At 36.7% G+C, this 21,527-nt stretch overlaps 1 protein-coding gene across 2 annotated transcripts in view; it reads right to left on the reverse strand.

Moving 5' to 3' along the window:
* LOC131427156 (phospholipid-transporting ATPase VD) overlaps positions 1–19,622 on the reverse strand; it is a 206,240-nt gene extending 186,618 nt beyond the window's left edge. For both annotated transcript variants that reach the window (XM_058590116.1, XM_058590115.1), the window contains exon 1: positions 18,645–19,622. The gene's annotated coding sequence lies outside the window, so the exon portion shown is untranslated. The remainder of the gene's footprint in view (positions 1–18,644) is intronic.
* Between the last annotated feature and the right edge of the window lie 1,905 nt (positions 19,623–21,527).

A 21,527-nucleotide genomic window follows, 5' to 3' on the forward strand; every position in this document is an offset into this window, starting at 1 on the left:
TGTCTACATAATACAGTCTAGTAAATCAACAATTCAGGTCAACAAATGCTCAGCTCGACGAGACATCGAGCTCCATTCAGCAGCACCTCAGCCAGCCAGCGCATGCAGTGTTTGCGTATACTTTTTTTTCATCTTAAAGTTTGTTTCCCTCTCACGGCATTTGAACAATCGCTATCTACATTGCACACTTAGACTATGGATAGTTGCATGAATACTTATGAGCTCTAGAGTGAGAGCCGTTCAGTGTCTAGATGGCGTTCATGTTTGGCTGAGTGTGCGAAGGTCTACAAACACTGTCTATTCGTCGATGTTGAAATGATAAATAGTGCAAAGTATAGCAGCAGCAGACGTAGTAACAACAAATAAGAGGATCTCTTTGCAGTAGTTTGAGTTGTTTCGTTGCAATAGCTTTCCGTTTCCATGACCTTTGAAAAACGCAAGTAGCTACAAACAGCAAGATGTGAAACGATTCAAATGAAGGTTCAGCAATCGGATCGGGTTCCAATAAAATGTGGGTCAGTTTTGATGATATTCATCGTAATTGTGACGAATTAAATTACGATTTAATTACTAATTATTATTTGCTTAGATTTTTCCTCGAGTTTAAATTTATCAACAATCGATTCAATTAAAAAATCGAAAAAGAAAAATCCACAAATTCGAAAGTCGCAGAATTTGCCCAAAGCCGGATTCCACTTGAAGAGGCAAACCTGAATGAGGTTGGATCGTAAAAGTAACTGATGTTATTAACATTCAATGTAAATAAAGGTAAGAATTTTACGCCACTCACACGTGATTCGTGTTAAAAGCTCACTGAGACCTACTTTTCGGAGAGTCCAATGATCGGGTAGAGTGGTACGGTCACGGGTACCATGCAATTTACTACCAAACCACGACAATAATGCTTTCGTTGATTGGTTTGAAGCGGCTGCAGCTCTTTAACTAAAACTGAAGGCCGCGTCCGACTAGCCGCCAAACCCGCGTTGTCTCAGAAACCGAGGGTCGCCGTAAATTCCGTCAATGTTAAGCATGGATGTATTTATTCGGGTGCTCCGAACCCATTTTTACTGAGCAATCGTTTAAACCCACTTCTGGGCTGTCGTCAATTCTGAGCTGCTGACAGGCGGGAACCGTTAATGTTTCAATATTCCGGTTGCGTGACGGAAGTATTTAAAGTAGAGCACGTCCAATCAATTACCGTTCCCAGAAATATAGTGAAGCATGGATTAACCAATTACACTTGGTGTATCGTACTATTTTTAGAGGACATAGGAATCCAGCAGTTATAAATACGAGGCTAATTAAAATTAAACCAAACGATTAAAGTTCACAAGTTAGATAATAGGGAATCCTTATTAAATATGTAGTAAACTGAACAGCAATTTTCTATCCCCCGAAATTTTGATCCGAGCTGAATTTTTGTATGTTGTTTTGCAATTGCTTACGACAAACTGAGAAAATGTCTATGTGTATGTATGTGTGTGTGTGACAAAAATGGTCATTAACTTTTCTCAGAGATGGCTAAATCGATTTTCACAAACTTAGATTCAAATGAAAGGTCGTATGGTCCTATACAAAAATCCTGAATTTAATTTCGATCCGTCTTCCGATTCCGGAATTACAGGGTGATATGCACCAAAAATGTGGAAACAATGTCACTCACTTTTCTCGGAGATGGCTGAACCGATTTTCACAATCTTAGAATCTACTGAAATGTCTTAAGATGCCTTGAGAATATTCCAATGTTCATTTGGATAAAACTCCTTGTTCCGAAGGTAAAGTGCTGTCAATTTTAAGAATTTTTTTTCACGAGTAACCTATCTATATTGTCTAGTGAATTTCTCTAGTTTGCAGAACATGACAGTCTGTAATCAAAATAAATCATTGATAGTCTCATAAATGATTTGCTGAGTATTATCCAAGTCCGACTAGCAGTACAGGTAGTAGGTAGTAGTAGGTCTTATTAGTGTATGGTTGAATAATAATCAAATGTGATGAAATGAAGCTCACTTTACTTTCTCACATATGATTGAATAGATTTTCACTAACTTAAATTCAAATGTAGTATATCAATGTAGTAATATTATGCAATAGAAATCTTCAAAAAAAATGCTAAAATGTATTTCGAATAGTGAGTACGTGCGGGACTCAACTGTTTATGCAGTTGAAGAATTTCCAGAAGTGCTGGTTCAAAACAATTCTACGGAATGTAGAAACTTTGCATCATCCAATAATTTAATTCTGATAGGTGATTTGAATGGTTTCAATGTTTACATTTTGTCCTTGCAACTGTATTCCTTTCTGCTCACAAATATTATTACTTTATCCTTTTTTATCATTAATACGTTTATTTCATAGGCAATATACATAAGTTTTTCTTCGCGGTGGCATCCACAATACATAGTACTTTAAATCTAATACATTTCGAATATCATATTAGTATGTTGGTATTCATTAGTTAATCTAAAAACTGGTTTTATCAAGCGATTTGATATTATGAATTACATTAAATAAAATACATTTATTTTGTACATGAACTTATAACTATTTAGGTTTGTTTGTATCAGTTCATAACTTTTATTCAATATCATATAGTTGGCTATTGGTTGAACTAATGGAAGAGAAAGGGGTCTAATATAGAATAAAATTTAAATTGGAACTCCAATGGACTCAACGTAATGATAAAGAAGTTTCATGTAAGCAAGGTCACGACAAGTAAGAATGTCGCGAACTGAGGCATTGGATAGCCTACCTTGGGTACGAAAGGAATTTCTTAGTTGAGATCTGACATCACAATACTCCACGCATGTCCAAACGACATGATCAATATCGCGATAACCTTCGCCACAAGCACAATGATTAATCTCGGAAAGTCCAATTCGAAGGAGATATGCATCTAACGTGTAGCGATTGGACATGAGTCTGGACATCACACGAATGAAGTCCCTACTTACATACAGTCCCCTGAACCATGCCTTTGTCGATATTGTAGGAATAATTGAGTGCATCCACCGACCCAGATCCTCTTTATCCCAAGAAGCTTGTGTTCTTTGGCGAGACGCGCTAAAAAGTTCGTTGAAAGCAATCGGTCTTTCATAAATTTCACCCTCAATAGCACCACGTTTGGCTAAAATATCGGCTCTTTCATTGCCTTGAAGCAATGAACCGGGACCCAAACCATTGTGATTTGATAATTATTATTCAATATGTCGTTCAGACACTGTTTTATTTTGCCCAAGAAAAACGGTTCATTTTTGCCAGCAGTGTTTGAGCGAATGACTTCAAATGCACTCAGACTATCTTTGAAGAGAAAATAATGGTTTGGAGATAATGTGATGATTACACTCAAACTATAATGAACTGCTGCTAACTCTGCTATATAAACAGATGCAGGTTCTTGAAGCCTAAATGAAGCCGAAACATTATTGTTGAATACACCAATCCCAGTAGCCTCTTCAATTCGTGATCCGTCCGTGTAAAATATTTTCTCAGAGTCAATATGCCTGAACTTCTAGTAAATATTTTTGCAATTTCCATCGAGCGTAGGTGTTCCGGGATTCCACGCACTTCGCGCTGCATGGATGTGCCGAAAAATAAAGTTGAGTCAGGGACATTTAGGAGGCCCGCACGGATAGAAATATATCTTGAATGGTAACTTTATCCTTCTCTACATACCAATATTATTACGATAAGAATAAGTGTGGCTTCTCCAATACTTTTACATTTATTATCCCTGGCTTATATCCACTGTCATCTTAGATGGAACGAACTCACTTTTCTAAGTGATGCTTTGCTTCTGACTTACATAACTATTGAATTTCACAAGTTGATGCCTATCAAACAGCCTACCTGGGTTCGATCCCCTACCCCGCACATAGGGTCAGAAAGCTTTTCTGGCCCGAAGAGGCGAATGACCTTAAGGTTAAAACTTCTATATTTGAAACAAAAAAAAAGAAAACACAACACCGCCTCTACGAAAGAAGCACACTGTGTGTTGTGTTCGATTTCATACACGCGATACAGAAAACGAAAGCCAACACCGAAGCTCTATTTTGAAAACACATGCGAGTCCATCGGTACCGAACACACAGGAGTTTTCAACCGTTTTGAAGAAAGCATCATCATCAGGCAAGAATATCTGTTTCCGGAGTGTGATTTCAGTAGAATACGGGGTTGAGATAAAGACAGGATAGTGAAAGATAAAAATGTCTAACCTTCGTTTAGTTGACGACACAAAAAAGTTCGAAATTTTCGAAACAGATTGCAAAACTATTCTAACCTGTAGGCCTGGCTATACAATGGCCGAAAAAAATTACTGCATCTTAGACAGTCTGCCACAGTCTATTTGCCACATGAATGGCGTGGCCGCGCTTAATCCGTTTATTATCTTTTATAATCTCAAATAAACATTTTGAATAGTTCTTGTTGTCATGAACATGAACTTAGCGAGGGCACCTCTCACCGATAATAACGCAAATAGTTGAATAATTTGTTGCTAATTAGTTACGGTAATTTGAAATTGCCCTTTTTTAATTTTTTCCAGTACTTCGCTAAGTTCATATGAAATTAAGGAAGCAACCCAACCCTAAAAAGCAAATATAATAATAGTGAATCCGGCGAACGACCGCAACTTGGTTAAAGATGGGTATAAACAAACGACATAATAGTAAATCGAAACCTAGTGGATCGTTTGTTGCTAATAAGTTGCTAATTAATTACAGAAATTCTGAATTTGTTTCTATTTTTTTTTATTTTTTCGGGCACTTCGCTAAGTTCGTATGAAGTTAACTAAGCATCTTTTCTAAATAAGCTTGAAAGCACATCGAACCCCAGTAGATAATTTGTTGCTCATTGATTGCTAATTGATTACTGTGTGGTTTGGAGTTTGTAGTTTAATTTTTTTTCGAATATTTCGTAAAGTTTATATCAAGCTAACAAGCACTCTTTTCAAATAAGCTTGAATACTAATTGAAACCCAGTGAATAATTTGTTGCTTTGTAGTTGCTAATTAGTTACGGTGGTTTTGAATTTGTTGCAGGGGTGGAAATAAGCAAATTTTTTTATTCACAGTAATTAAAAATAGTCAGTATTATCTTTTTTTATCACATATTTATTGTAGATATTATAATAAATTTTGCAACAAATTATTTTTTATAAGATAAATTTGGGTTTTACTTAGAATTTAAAAATGTCTTCATCGTTATCAGTATCACTGTCTGATTCGGAATCAACTTTTCAACAAAGTTAGGCTCGTTTCAATTCTATTCTGTGTTCATTAAACAGGTTTGAAGTAGAAATGGTTGTCATTCCGGTGATATAATGGTATAAGTGACGTAAACGTCAAAGATGATCACTCAATTTGATCGAATATGGATTTCCGATATCAATAATTTTGGGCTCGTGGGGTGAGTTTATTTCGTCGGTCGCATCGAAATTCCATGCGTAATGCAACGTAATGTATTAGAAATTTATTCAGCAATACCGTCGTAGTGGAGTAATATCAGTAATAAAAACAGCTAATACATGCTGCGATGAAGAATAATTATAATAATAAAAAAAAATGTCCAATCTTTGTGCGTGCTATGCAGCTGCCTATTGAATATTATACACAGAAGAAACGGGAGTGCAGGATTTTGCTACACCAATTTGAACGCACCATTCAAATTTTGAATCTAAGTTCGTGAAAATCGAACGATACCAGTTCCATTTTGGAGGTACAGACCACTATAATTTTAATTTCTTATATCGTGATTCAAATGAGCGACAACAACAAAAAAGTTTTCTGCGGCCTAATACACATATTCAAGTTAACATGAATAGACATGAATGAAACATTTATTTTTAAAGCTTTTTTTTTTTAAATGTGTGCGATACTGTTTGAAACATAGCAGATGGCAAAAAGTGATTGGCCGTTATATGAATAGCTAATAAGTGCAACTTATTGTCGAAACTCTTCAAGTTTTTTTTATATCTATGGGGCATTCCACACAAAATCAGCCACCCAAAATTTCTTTAATCATCTAACTATTCGACACGTATTTTTTTATTTCAATATGGTACGTGGAATTTTCGAGATATGATTTTTTGAAATTTCGCGTTTTCAAAAAAGAGCCTTTTTTCAACAGCCCATACTGTAAAATCTAATAAAGATACAAAAATTCGTCAATTTTTTGTTGAAAAAAGAAGCTTTAGAGGTTTAACTCAATCTTGACTTTTTTCATTATATTATTTTAGACTCTTTTTGTTGAAAACGCGAAATATCAAAAAATCATATCTCGAAAATTCCACGTACCATATTGAAATAAAAAAATACGTGTGATTTCGAGTTCGTTGCCGAAAAAAAATAGTCACACGAAAAAAAATGTTGGGTGGCTGATTTTGCGTGGAATGCACCCTATTTAGTATATGTCTATTGAAATATTTTTCGGAATCAAAATTCATTCAAGTGTAAAAAATTACACCAATCATCGATATTATCTGGTTCGAAAAGTTGTTTAATATAATTGAAGTTACTAACGAGATTACTATATTTAGTTCTAGATCGTATTTGAATAGTTTTTATGTACGACCAAGCAAACAATTTTAAATAAATCTCAAGGTGATGATGTTGAGCAAGATCGCACAATGATTTGCAAGAAGCAGATAGAAAAGCTTTAGAATGATTGAATAGTCACAGAATTTTCCCGCTTTTGAAAACCTAATTATTAACAATTTGGCGTACGGCACAATTTAATTAAACAAGTCTCAGAAAACACAACTGCCAAAAAATGTAGGGTTAAATATTATTACAAAATTGTATAAATGTTATTATGCTGGAGCACGCGTATGCGCGAACGAGTTTTTGTGAGAGCAGCTCTTCGCCTGCGCATGGTTGTCGTCTGAGAATGAGAACAAATTTGTCTCAGTGCAAGAAAAAGAGCGCATAAGGTCTGCTGCTACTCTGTATAATATACAATTCCCACGATTTAAAACTTTTTAATTCACGGTGTTCGGTTTTTTTTTATTCACAATCAGAAATCTTGATTCACATTCTCGTGCGCAAAATGGGCTTATTTCCACCTCTGATTTGTTGCTCAATTTTTCTTTCGTGTACTTCGTTACCTTCATATAAGATCATAAGCGAAGACCAGGATGTAAATGTTAAAAAATTGAGCAACATACTCAAATCTACAGTAACTAATTAGCAACAAATTATCCATTGAGTCTCGATGTGCTTTCAAGCTTATTTGGGAGGGGTGCTTCGTTAACTTAACATGAACTTAGCAAAGTATTCAAAAAAAAATCTTCGTTAATCCACCTAGTGGTATAATAATGCCTTTCTCATATTACTTATATTTTCAAAAACATCACTAGAAGATTCGGCCAAGATTTTTTTTCAAACTTGAATAAAATCAAAAACTTTCTTTAGTATAAACTACCATCACCTTTCAATTTATAAACAGTTACGTCAAGTTAATATAGATTTAAATGTGGCAACCCTGCACGCTATACAAAATTGAACAAAGCACGCTGTGTGCTAGGCGTTGGTGTTTTCTTCTTCCGTACCAGCACGTACCGGGTTTGCATAATTTTGTATGACAGTTTGAAAGTTTTGATACTCATTGCCCTATACTTTCGAAACCGGAAGTCGGATCTGGATGAAAATGCTCAGTATCTTTTAAGACACTGAGAGCTTTAATTTGAATCATTATTCGTAAAAATCGGTTTTATCGTTGCTGAGAAATCGAAGTGAGTTCCGTTTTTGGTGCTTTTCTTCAGTATTGCACTGGTTCGGAAGCGGAAACCGGGGACTAGTAGTCCCAAAGTCGATTTAGAAATCCACTAACAAGGTCTGCCAACAAGCTGATTTTACCAGTAAATTTTATAAAAAATTGCACCTCGTTTCGTCATCACTTTTGAAAAAATACTAACTTATCTCACTGTAATACCGGAACCAAAAGGATCTGGATCACCTTTTCGGGAACTTTTTAAAGAATTTGAAGACATTTCATTTGTATCTTAGTTTGTAAGAATCGTTAAGAATTTTCCGAGAAAATTGAGTGCATTTGCCTCGCTAAGTTCTTGTTTTTCTATGTCTGCAATCCATCACTTGAGTCAGAAAGTTCAAAGCGATATCCGGGAATGTTCATTGTAGTTACGAGTTTTGAGTGAAATGTATCCTCAAGTAACGCACTTTCTGTTCACTATTCATTCTCATGGGAGTAGACTTATTGCTCATGACTTGAATCCTTTTGATCATAAAAAACATTAACAATTTTAATGGCTTTATGAAAGATTGAAATGATTAGTTTCATAATTTTTTAATCATGACAGCAGTAACGGATTTCTTTCCGTGTAATGACCAAGGAAAACTTCTATTATAACTATGTTGCTTTGATTTTTTGTTAACTTCTATTAATTCTGCGCTGAGGTAGAATCTCATACCATAAAAACCATAGGGTAAAGTGAGATCCTGCGTTGGCTCACAGGATAAGATGAAAATTGTTCGAATAATTTCACCTGACATTTACCGGGGTATTGATTCTTAAGACACCGAAGCAATACTGTTGGCAAAATAATGTGGTTGCTCGACTAACGAGATGACTATCAATACGATAATTCTACAAATAATTACAAAGTGGATTTACGTACTGCATCTACTTTTATAATGAGTCATATTGAATAAGGGATGAACACATCTCGGTAAATATTAAGCTAATTCTAGCACAAAAAATAAACGTTCCCCAATTCGAATCACAGTGTTCCGCATCACTGCTACTCGAAAAAAAACCTGTTTTGTATTGAATTCCTTTCTGTTCGAAAATGTGGCCAATAAATAAACAACCTGCGGAAGCCGAATGCCGCAGTCAACGCACAGGTAGCTTGTGGTGGGAAACCATCTTCAGTCTACGAAAGAAAATTACCGGGATTGCATCATTCGAAAACATCTGTTTGCTGATGGGTTCTCCATGCATTATTAAAAGAGAAACTATAGCCAGTTTCCCATATGGGCAGGATACCGTCATCGGGCCAACTACAACTACAACAGAATCCAACCTGATCTCTCTTTTCTCGCTTGCTCTTGTTCCATCTTACTGGAACCGGTTTCCGTCGACTATCGTATCACCATCGCCAGAGCGGATGCTCCTGCCCCGTTGCCCTATCTGTGAACGAGAACGAAGTCAGCCAGCAACGGAGGGGAGCATGACGGAGTTTTGCACAGCACAAGTTTTTTTTAAGGCCACATGCAAGAGCCGACCGTCTGAGGGTTACTACAGTACCAATTTAAAGCTCTGCTAGCTAGCTCTGCCATAAGATCTAAGCAGTCTCACGATTACAACCGTCAGCAGACATTGGCTTGTTCTTGGAAAGACGCGCCCTGGAAACAAAGGTGAAATGTAATTATGTTTTTCTTCTCATATTGCGCGCATTGTTTGGGAATGGTTTCGAAATCGATGCTGTTTCAACCCCGCAACCGTACGCTACAAGTAGTTGTACACGGAATGGTGCAACTTGGCTGGATGTGTGGCTGCTAAGATGACTCAAAGTCATGTCAGCACGGGAGACGATGTTCAAAACGACTGTTTTCACTTGTTTCAGGGCGAGTTAGCTGATGTTTTTGTTTGCTACTGAGAAAGAAATGGGAGTATTGTTTTACTTTTCCGAGTTCGAAGGATTTATAATATTAGGCGAAAAACTTTGTTTGTTCTAAACTCGAGGCTATATTGGAAAAAAATATTATTTGGAACTTTTGTCCATCTTTCAGACAGCATACGAATTTCGTGGGGGAAACATTGTTTAACTTTAGATTAAATTGCTTTCGAGTCGGCCCAAGCATAAATTCACATTTTTGATTTGTTTATAACAACAATAAGTAGTCCTAACAAATCCTAGACCGTGTGCTATGGATCGGAGCAAATGGTGAATCAGGCGTAATAAAAACTCATTTATCTCGGAATCATGGTAATAAAATATCAATCATTGAATCTCGAAAGAAAATATAGTGAAAAAATCATTGCGATTTGTTCCCTACAAAATCTCAAAGTTTTCTTCAAATAGATTACATTTTCAACACTTTGCTAGCTAACCTGAGCGACCATTTTGTTCCACCGTCTTTTCATTTTTGTCGTATCCCGAATCACCTTTCCCGTCTTTTTCAACTTCTGTTTGTTATTTCTGAATTGGGCGAAATTGAAGGCAGTTGAGTGCATTGATGTCCTGTTCGAGGAAATCCACCTCGTTGTCTATCTGCTCTAGTGGCAGGTTGCCAAATCTGACCAAAAGTGGGTGAGGATGAGTTTCAATGTACTGAAGAATACGCTATTTCAGATACTTCTGCTTGTGCATTTGAGAATCCATAATCTTTTTTTGTCACGAAAACCTGGGTTTTTGTTTTTGTTTTGTTTTGTTTTGTACTTACTAGGAACATCACATCGACCAATAAATTTATAAAACTTTTGTCCGGGCCGTTGTCCATGACTACGATTTCCGGACATAGCATTTGACCACTAAATTTATTCATTTCGTCAAGTTAATTTATATTTACAAAATTACAATGTTTCTTTATACAAGGCATTATTTCATCGATAAAGCTGTGTTTTCATTAGATTTTTTGACATAGTAAGGTTAAGATGGTTACAAAATTGATTATAGTGACGCATTATTCAATTGACTGTCTTTTGTCTTTTTAAAAAATATATCGTAATTGACGGTCAGGTATATAAAAATGTAATTGTATGAATAGTGAAGATGATTCTACACGTTGAGAAATAATGTCGTAAATAAAATAAAGCATTTCAAGATTTCCACGTTCATAAAGTGTTTGTAGGGGAAGGTGTTCGGTTGCCGGCACCCCACCATAACTTTTGAGAGAAATCAGATAGCGTCAATCCGACAAATGTCATGTGTGTGTGTAATAGCAGCACGTTCTTTTTGTGCCGAATTGCGAAGCAAACAGTCACTTGCACTTTTTGCTGTGTTCAAAATAACTTTTAATTACGTGAATATCAACACAAAAGTTTTTTCTGATTTTTTTAGAGTAGCGGAAAGGTGAGTGGATTGAATATTTATGAGGTGGAATCTATCTATTTCGTGATTTAATACTGGATGCTATCAAAATTTCGCAACCAATTTTTTTGTCATTTTCAAAATGTCCACCAATTTCGGTTACCGGTACCCCATTTTTTCGACAAATCGTGAAAAATTGTTAGTGATATGCAGGCTGCTGTTGAGACAAACATCTAGCTGCTCATACAGCAGATGGCCAAGAAAAAACGTTAAAGACCGGCCAAATTAATACCAAAGGCGTCACCATCCAAATATTCGACCAAGAGATCCAAGGCGAAGTCACCATCAGACAATGAAGACTTTTGTCAAAAACGCTTCCAAAATGAATAAATTCTTTTTTTTTTCTATGAATAGCTGCAGTCTTTACTTATATTTTTTCCATTTTTAGTGAAATTTCTTGGGGTGCCGAACACCTTTTTTAAAATGGCCAAAATTTATCGCTTTACTAAATTGATAACAATTTTTTTTTCAATCAAATGAATCAACTTAGTTTTTTTAATCAGTTGTTAGCCAGGGACTTAAGCTTTCCATTGATTTATAGATGTCCGCATAATGTGCATTAAGTTAGAAGTTATGAGCTAAAAAGAAAAGGTTGCCGGTAACCGAACACTCTCCCTTACATTGATTAGCATTCAGCGTGCTTTATATGATGGAAGAAGAAATGCTGTCCAGTTTAATTTACTAAGTGCATATAGAAGAATCCTCCATATTTCTTAACTAAGTTACCAAAAGTTTTAAACTAATTTACTACAATGTGGAATGTGCTATACTTGACTACTTTCGAATATTGTTTATTACTGGAATAGTAGGGAAAATGTTTGTGATATTTAATCAGTTGCTTTTTATTTGCCCTAACCTCTCCGTTTCCTTTATAAAAATGCTTTATATATTGCAAAGTTCAATGATCTGTAGTAATAATTTTTTGTTACCCCCCAATATTTCATGGAATTTGCGGCCTTGCCCATAGTGATATATACCATTCAACTCAGCTCGACGAGATAGGAAAATGTCTGTGTGTGTATGTATGTGTGCGCACCATTAACGTTTTTTTCGCGCCTGATTTTCTCGAAGATGGCTGAACCGATTTCAACGAATTTAGGCTCGTTTGACAGCTGCTACTGGGTCATTGAATTAGTTTGAAGATAAAACTAATGTCACTTCTTATTTCGGAGATATAATGGCATAAGTTAAGTAACCGATTTAACGTGTTGTTTTATTACCGCTCAATTTTCTCAGAAGGCTGAACCGATTTTAACAAACTTAGGCTAGTTTAAAAGGTACTATTAAGCCATTAATCAAGTTGGAAGGTCAAATGACTGTCACTGTTGATTCCATAGATATAATGGTATAAGTGACGTAACCGACAAAACGCGTTATTTTCTTATCGTCCAATTTTCTCGGAGATGGCTGAACTGATTGATTAAGTTTGAAAAACAAATGGCTGTGATTTTTGGTGGCAAACTACCATTTGATCATTGAACAGGTTTGAAGTTCAAATGGCTGCACTTCCGGTTCCGGTGATTAATGACATAAGTGACGTAATTATCAACCACTCATAACAGCTCAATTTTCATGTATATGGATTAAGCGATATCAATGATTTTGGGCTCGTTCGTGATTAAAGCTTGCTTCAAATAGAATTGGGACAAAGACAATTGCCTGTATTTCAGTTATTTATTATTGTATTCAAGATCTTTTTTTATACAAATGTAGCGTTTTCTTCATACTTTTAAGAAAAAATACGGATAAAATTTTTCGTCACGGTTTTGAAGGAATTCTCGAATTTTTCCTGTAACACGGCTCAGTAGGCGGCGCACACCTTCTTCGTCCATCGTTTTAGCTATCTTATTCCACCAGGTCGTCATCTGATTGATGTCTTTGACAACGTTTCCCTTTGCCTTGAGTCTCCTCTTCATGATTGCCCAGTATTTCTCAATAGGGCGGAACTGGGGGCAGTTGAGTGGGTTAAGGTTTTTCGGAACAAACTGGACCACTTTCTCCGCATACCATTCTTAAACGGCTTTGCTGTAATGACTGCTTGCCAAATCTGGCCAAAACATTACAGGATGGTCGTGGGATCGAATGAACGGCAAAATTCGTTTTTGGAGACACTCTTTTTGGTATAGTTCCGATGTCATTGTCTTATTTGTAACGAAAACTTTCGTTTTTTGCCGCAGCTGCAAATGCCCGGCCAAATCATAAATTTTCTTGCAAATTTGTCGGCAAAAACAAATTTAAATTTGGCTGGAACATCCCCCCGAGCCGTTGCCAAGTAAAATTTTTGACCTGGGATTTGACCGAAGTCAGCCTTGACTCAGAAGACACCCGTCCATCAGAAGACACCCGTTGAACTTGGTCAGCACCTGGTCATATAGTTTCCGAGCACGAATTTCGACCACACTATTCTGTTTCATGGTCCGATTTGGCTGTTTGCTAGCTCGATACGACTTGATTCCTTCCCGGAGTCGAGTTCTCCTCACGGTACTATGGGCAGCACCGAATTTTCTGGCCAAATCACGGTCCGACAGATTAGGATTCCTCTTAATCGTCTTCAAAATCTTACCACGCAATTTCCGGTCGTCAGTTCGACTCCGACGATCGGCTTGCGGCTTCCGAATCGTCGTCAATGTTTTCTTATACCGTTTGATAACGCGCCATACGGTATTTCTGGTCAATTTCAGCTGTTTAGCTAGCCTAGATGCAGACCACAATGGATTTTCCAAATAACTGTGCACAATTTTTTTTCCTTCTTTCGGCTTCCATGTTGATTGTTTACAAAGTACAGTCGATTTTCGGAATGTCAAAAATCATACGTGAAGCTGACAAAATTCCCGACACGTGGGCGCCAAAAGCTTCCAAATCCGTCCACCAGGAGCGCCACAATATGAGCAAAAGTTTGTTCCAATTCTAAATGAAGCAAGCTTTAGAATCGGGCTGCGGGTCGATTTCAAAGATCACATTGCTGACATTTCATGTTTCGGAGATATAATCACACAAGAGACGTAAACGACAATATATTTTTTCTATCCATATAAAAATTTCAGCTAGTAACCTATGATCACGTTTAAATGTATTACTGACGATACACGTGGTGTGAGAAATGGTACCAAATATGTGACATAAACGCTGAAGCAAGCTCTAATGAACCACCCGAATTAATCTAAATAAATTGGTGTCAAAAATGAGGCCAAATAAATATCAGAAACTATCTGAATAAAAAGACAATAAATACTTTAATGAGATTGTGTCGATGAAAGAGAAAGGCATTATCACAACACAAGGTGGATTAAGAATAGGTTTTTACAGTGAGCTTTAGTACACTTTTGATGCACCAAATGTGGCATAGATTAATGTCGTACTGGAACAATACGGTTTCGTTGATATTGCTAATTTCCATAACGAGTTGCATGTCGCCTGCATAAATAAGCACTTTCAGCTATTTGAGTATAAAGAAAATGTCGTTTACATTAGGTGTGAAAAGAAAAGGTCCTAGATGAGAGCCCTGAGGTACGCCAGATGTTTCATTCCGTTGCAGTGTCCTGTTTGGTAGCTTACTGGCCCGGAAACAGTGAAATCCTTCTCGCAGACGAATTCTGCTTACGGTTCATTGATATTCTTGGCCAAATCAGCTCTGGGTTTGCCTTAATCCTTCTCAACACCAATGATAGCTTTTATCGTATCAAAGAACGCTCTCTAGCAACTCTTCACACGATTCAATCAGTGCCATCAAAGAGAGTCGGATATCATCCGGCATGGTTCGTTTAACATAGAATAGACACCAGTGTGAGAGCTAATTTCTCTCGATGACCTGTCTGAGAATCAAAGATTAGCTCGCTGCTGTGGCGATTCTCTCTGAAGCAACACACGGTCGCTTATTCTCGTTTCGCGATCCGATTCTATATGGGCAGTTGACAATTGCGATAGAATCATTTTACTATTGCCGCTTATTCTAACTATGTGCATTTAACCTTTGCATAAGTTGTGTCTATGAAAATGTATGTGAATGCTCCACACAAGGGTTTTGAAATATTGCTACCTAGTATGAGAATCATCAAGTCGAATCATCGATTCCATTTTCTGCGATAATTGTCAACTTGCGATTCTCTCTTGATAAATTCCATACAGCACCGATCATTATCAGACTGTAATTTTTTTAATGGCCGTGAAATACTCAGAGTATGAAGTGGAGCGAAGAAATGTTGACAAATTCTCTCACGGTTCATGCATTGAGAGACACGAGTTCTTGTAGCATCTTCTACCGGATTGAAAATGTTGTATACAATATAGAAAAATATTGAGCAGCTTCTGTCAAATTACTGCTCAACAGCATTAAATATATCTTAGGATTCTTAGTTCCACAGCGACACTTGCTGTGATACTGCCGATCGATAGTATGCTGCTCCGGAATATGTCTGAAAATGCGGAAACCAGTCGATTTAGTAAATGTATTGTGTATGATTTCGCGATTTTTCAGCTTGTAGCTTCCATCAAGTATAACTTGTTTGAAACAACATTTTTGGCACTGAAAGTGACTACATTCCCAAATAAACTACTGTCGAAACATTCTTGATTCAAAAGCAAGGAGCACTTTAGTAAACAAAAAAAAAGGGGCAACGTCCAGAGAGTATAGCGGGTGGGCGTACAATTTTTCACATTTAAGAGTTTCGAATCATTAGTTGACCATTTTTGTGACGTGGGGTAGTTAAAAATTACTTGATCATGTCATTTCTTGTAGTGTAGTTGCTTTTTCTTCTACTGCTCGGTTCAAACGCATTAATTGTAGTCGGCATTGTTTCCTTGTGTTACTTTCAGAGCTTTTAACCGGAACAACCAAATGACCTTGGCGCTGTGATTGTTCGGTTTTGTTGTAGATGTGTCATGTATTCTCCTATAAGAGAAATACAATTGTTTCAAAAGCGTTCCAACATTTCTAGACCATTTTTATACTACGATTTCTTCGCTTCAGGCTACTATGAAAATCTTTTTCTAACAAGCTTATTTTTACCTTTCTCTATAGAAAGATAATAGAATTGTTGGAGAAACCGACGCTTGATCGGAGCTTCGGAGACCCCTAATATCATATTCCATTCGACTCAGCTTTTTAAAGATTTTTCTCTCCGCACATTTTCTCGGATATGACTGAACCGAGCTTGCTAAAGCTTAGGCTCGTTTGACAGCTACTTTTAGATTGTGAATCAAGTGGCTGTCACTTCCGGGTTCGGAGATGTATTGGCATAAGTGACTTACTTGATAAAACGATTTTTTTCTCTCCGCTCAAATTTCCTGGATATGGATTAACCGATTTTACCTAGCTAAGACCCGTTTGAATTGATTTGATGATCAATTAACTGTTACCACCGGTTCTGGAGATATAATGGTATAAGTGACGTAACCGACAAAACGCTTTTTTTCTGTCTGCACTTTTTTTCAGGAAGTAACCAATGATCAAGATCAAATGTATTATTGCTGCTTCTTCTGGTTTCGAGTATGTTATCGAATATGCGACTTGAGCGTTGAGTCACGCTTTTCTGAGCTAACCGAAACAATCCGAACGAATTTGTGTTGAAAACCAGCCCAAATTAATGTCAGAAATTATCCTAACGAAAAAGTTATGTTTTCATAATTTTTCTCGTTGGTTTTTATCACTCTTAACTTGCTGTTTAATGAAATTGACAGCTAAAAAAAAAAAGTTGGTATACTAATGGCAAACTTTCATCTGCTAGTGGTCTAATTGTTTTGTCCGACACTGTATATGAGAAAAGCAATGACAGATTATTGCCCGATGACGATTGGCTGCCCAGAAAACCACAAATGAATTATTTTCAATCAGATTCTAGTAGATTCAATACGGAATGTTGTTGTTCCAAATCAGAATATAAGATATTCAAATCAGTATAATGTTGTTTGAAATAAATTCTGTTTATTTTTTATCTGTTTATTTAGGCCGACAGTTTATTTCTTAAAAGAGTAACGTTTAATCAAATTACCATTAATAATTTTCTCTGAATTACCTGTAATTTGTACATTTTATCATATCTTTCCGGACTGTAAGTTATATTCAGTAAATTCTATATTTCAGCATCAACTATTTCAATTGATCGTTTCTGGTAAATTGTAAATAACCTCCATTATTATCATGCCCTTTGACAAAGGTATAGAGCAAGACACGAAAGTGAACTAAAAAATCAGTAAGTATATAGATGATACAGTTTAATTCTGTTATACTCAGAAAGCAATGCACACAAGCGTACGGTAAGAGGCTTGTAAGATCAAATCAATTCATTAATTTTTTTTTGTTTTGACCATTATACGCAAAACAAACAGTTTTCTTGGTCATTTTCAACAGTAGATGAAATACTAGAGCATTCAGGGATTTCTATGAAAAACAACTAAACATAGATTCAACGATGTCTGGCCGAATAGATTAACATAAGCTCTCAATCAACTAAGGATTATAGGTACGCGAGAATCGAAAATTTATCAAGTATTTGTATGCCTTTTGATAATACATAATCTAATCTTTTCCATTCTTAATCTCACTAAAAATATCGTTGAGCGATTCAAATCATGACAAATCAACAATTTATCAGTTGAAATGCCAATCCCATACCACAGACTAACAGACATGACAGTATGAGTAAATTCTTATAAAAATAGTTTTTCGTGATGCACTAGCTCCACCATTGTACTGCGCGAACTATTTACTATCGGTACATCCCTTGTGATTTGTAAAAGTTTTTTTACTAGTTGGTTCCCCCTCGTTTGTCAACAGCGATCAGCTGCTTGCCTGATTTCATCATAATATTTGAAAATGAATCGTCACAATAAATTATTGGATTACGTTGATAATATATTTAACTTTTTTAGCGATGTTGGAACGATAGCGAGAGCGATAGCGAACCATTCATTTTTCTCAACGTTGTTCATCTAGACTGTTTTTGATTGTCTTGGTAATTTTCACCCGAAATTAAGTGACGGCAGACCAGAAGCCAGTAAATATTGTAACAAAACGGGTTCGATTTTGTATTGTGTTGGAGGATGAGTAGTAGGCACAATTCTGTATATAGTTTTGGCAATATGTATTAAATCTGTACCCTGCATGAAATTCGCACAGATAATTCTGTATGAATGGGAACTCTGTTGGTAAATGAAAAAATAAACACAGTCTAGATGATAGACAGGATGTTTTTGATAAGTAACGTGGCCCCATCATGACATATGCGAATACTGTCCCAACTAAAGGAATATTCGAAATTACCGTTAAAATCTAATCTAAATCTAATTTGAATGTCCTGTCTGTTAGTCTGTGCCTATACTGTAACTATTAGTGAAAATTTTGTTTGCAACATTGAGATTTTTTTTTGCTGGCTTCATGTGAATTTTTTATTTGATGTTAAGGAGTTGTTTTGAACTTATGGTGGTTGTTATTTAAAAATGCTTCGAAATATATTCACAATTTGTGGACTAACATATTTTTAAGGACTCACCCCAAGTATTTTGATTGAGTTTATAACAGTTGAATATTAAAAATGTGTTTATAAACAAATGTACCGCTTGGATTGGCTGGATTAGCAAATAATTTTGAAAAAAATATCCACCTTTTCATAAATTTATGGCGAATGGTCCACCGAATCGAGCGCCGTTTCCTGGTTAAACGGTTTCTGCAACCATCAGCAGCAACCAGAGACTTTCCGCCAGATGAGCGAGAATGTGTTCGTTCTTCCCTTCCTTTTTTCCTACTTCTCGTCAACGTTTCAATAAACATTCACTAACACAGCCGTCGCTGCCACATGACATTTGCGAAACATTTGGGTATGAAAAATAACCACACCAACCGTACACAGATGATGTTTTTTCTTCTCACCTTGGATAGTATTAATACTTTTTTATCTGCTAAGGAAACTAAAAATATTTGTGGCTTTTAGTTACAAACTTGCTGCTAGATCATGCTTTAACTCATCACAATATTCGCCATTTGCCGCCTCACATATTCTGTAACACATCAAAATAATCGTTTCACTTAACGCAACGTAAACAATAGAACACCACTACATTTCGAAATCTACCGTTATCCAAGCTGGAATGATTGTTAGGATTCGTGTTCAAATAAATCCACTTACGAAGCAAAAACTTGCCTCGATTTATTTCACTAAACAAAAATTACAACTGTTTAAATGCAAGCTTCAATGAAGATCCACCGGCGACGACGAGAGTCCAACGCACTTTACAGGAATTCATTTTTTTCCTTTTTGTATCGTAGCAAAGAAGCACAACCGTCGGGGTGAATGAGGAGCAAGTGTGGAAAACAAGAAGTTACACCGGTTTCCTCTCACAAGCACAGATCATGGAGGTATTTTTTACCGCACAAACTGATGACACATTCATCGATTGGGAGAAAATGATTAGTTTTACCACGTACTCTCGACTCTACTTAACATAATAGTACGGAAAATGGTTCGAAATTCCAACACCGTAAATGATGATGATGCGCGAAACTTCTGAACAACACGGAAATGTTAGCTATGGATCACCGAAGAGCAGGCACCAAAACGACAAAATCCAACCGCACAGAACAGAGACACAAACACAACTGACTGATGAGTGAGCAACGAAGAACCAAGAGCAAGCAGCGCGGCAACATGAAAATGCCTGACACGCGCGAGCGAAGGTGGCAGTAGAAGTGCAACAAGAATTGTGGGAAAAGGTAAGAGAGCATATATCTTTATGACGCGAGAGAGAGAGTGTGTGTGTACACGCGAGCATAAGAGTAAACTCCTTAACAGGCTGAAAGATCACGATACACTGGGAGCATAAATTAAATAAACTGGTGTTATTGTGTTAGTTTCATGTTCATTTATTAAATATTAATATTAATTAATATTGTTCTTATTAATATTAGTTTTATTGAAACGTAATGTTTTCTAGATACTTATATCTACACGCAGAGAAAACAGTTGTAAAGATAACCAAATTTGGGTTTTCTTTGGATGTGATGTATTTTGCTATTGAATCGAACTACATGTGTTACACACTTTTATTTATTTATTTATTTATTTAGGTATAATCAACAGACACAATATGGTCCTAATGATAATTTCTAGTAATATATAAAAAATTTCCAAGTATCCTACTGCGTGATAGATTGAAGTCAAATCCTGATGAAACGCGGTTGAATGATCTCTGCAAGCCAATAATAGCATTGTTAGCACCGTAGTTAGTTCGTCGTAAAGGAAGTCGAAGAAATGCACTGTTGCGAAGAGCCCGGGGTCGGACGTTGATATTAATTTCGCGGAGCAAAGCAGGGCAGTCAATCCTACCGGTCAAAACATCCGCTATCAGTGAAGCACGTGCCACATCTCGACGAACTTGTAGTGTATCGAGACCGATTAATAACCCGCGACTTTCGTAGCTTGGTAGTTGGTGAGGATTGTTCCACGGTAAGCGCCGTAGGGCGAAGCGAATGAATCTGCGTTGTATCGATTCGATTCTATGAGCTCCGTTTATGTAGTGAGGGTTCCAAACGACAGAACAGTACTCCAAGGATGAACGAACAAGCGAGCAAAACAGAGATTTTAAACAGTGCACGTCTGTAAAATGTTTAGCCATCCTCATAACAAATCCTAGGTTGCGAGAAGCTTTAGAAACGATATAGCTGATGTGTTGCTTGAATGTCAGTTGCTCATCGAGAAAGACACCAAGGTCTTTAACACACGTCGTTCTGACTATCGGGGATCCTTCCAGAAAGTAATCAAAATGAAATGGCTCTTTCTTCTTCGAGAATGTGATGGTCGAGCATTTGTCAGGATTCAATTTCATACGGTTTACTTTACACCACTCGGCGAAGCTCAACAACTGTCGTTGAAGAAAACCTGCATCTTCTGGGCTTCGAATGTAATAGTAGATCTTAACGTCATCGGCAAACGATAGACGAGGGCCCTCTAGAGTAAAGTTGACGTCGTTGAAATACAGTAAAAATATTAAAGGCCCGAGATGACTACCCTGCGGAATTCCGGACGAAGCGATAAACTCAATGGAAACGTGATCGCCGATTTTCACTGCTAAACGACGATCTACAAGATATGACTGCAGCCACCGAAGGATGCTAGAGCCGAATCCAAGTCTTTCCAATTTAGCAATTGTTATATTGTGATTTATTATATCAAAGGCAGCAGAGAGATCGGTGTAAATAGCGTCTGTTTGTAAGCCTTTTGACATACCATCAGTCACGTAGCACATGAATGACAATAGGTTGATGGTTGTGGAGCGCTTGGGCATAAAACCATGTTGAGTGTCAACAATATATTGCTTGCAGTGGTTGAAAATCGGTGCCAGAATAACCTTTTCAAACAGTTTAGGAACTGCACTAAGCGATGTGATGCCACGGTAATTGTTAACGTCTTTTTTGTCACCTTTCTTATACACTGGGAACATAAAAGAAGATTTCCATAAGTTGGGAAAAACTTCTTTAGAGAGTGACATCC

Source organism: Malaya genurostris, chromosome 2 (assembly GCF_030247185.1).
Source record: "Malaya genurostris strain Urasoe2022 chromosome 2, Malgen_1.1, whole genome shotgun sequence".
Lineage (NCBI taxonomy): Eukaryota > Metazoa > Arthropoda > Insecta > Diptera > Culicidae > Malaya > Malaya genurostris.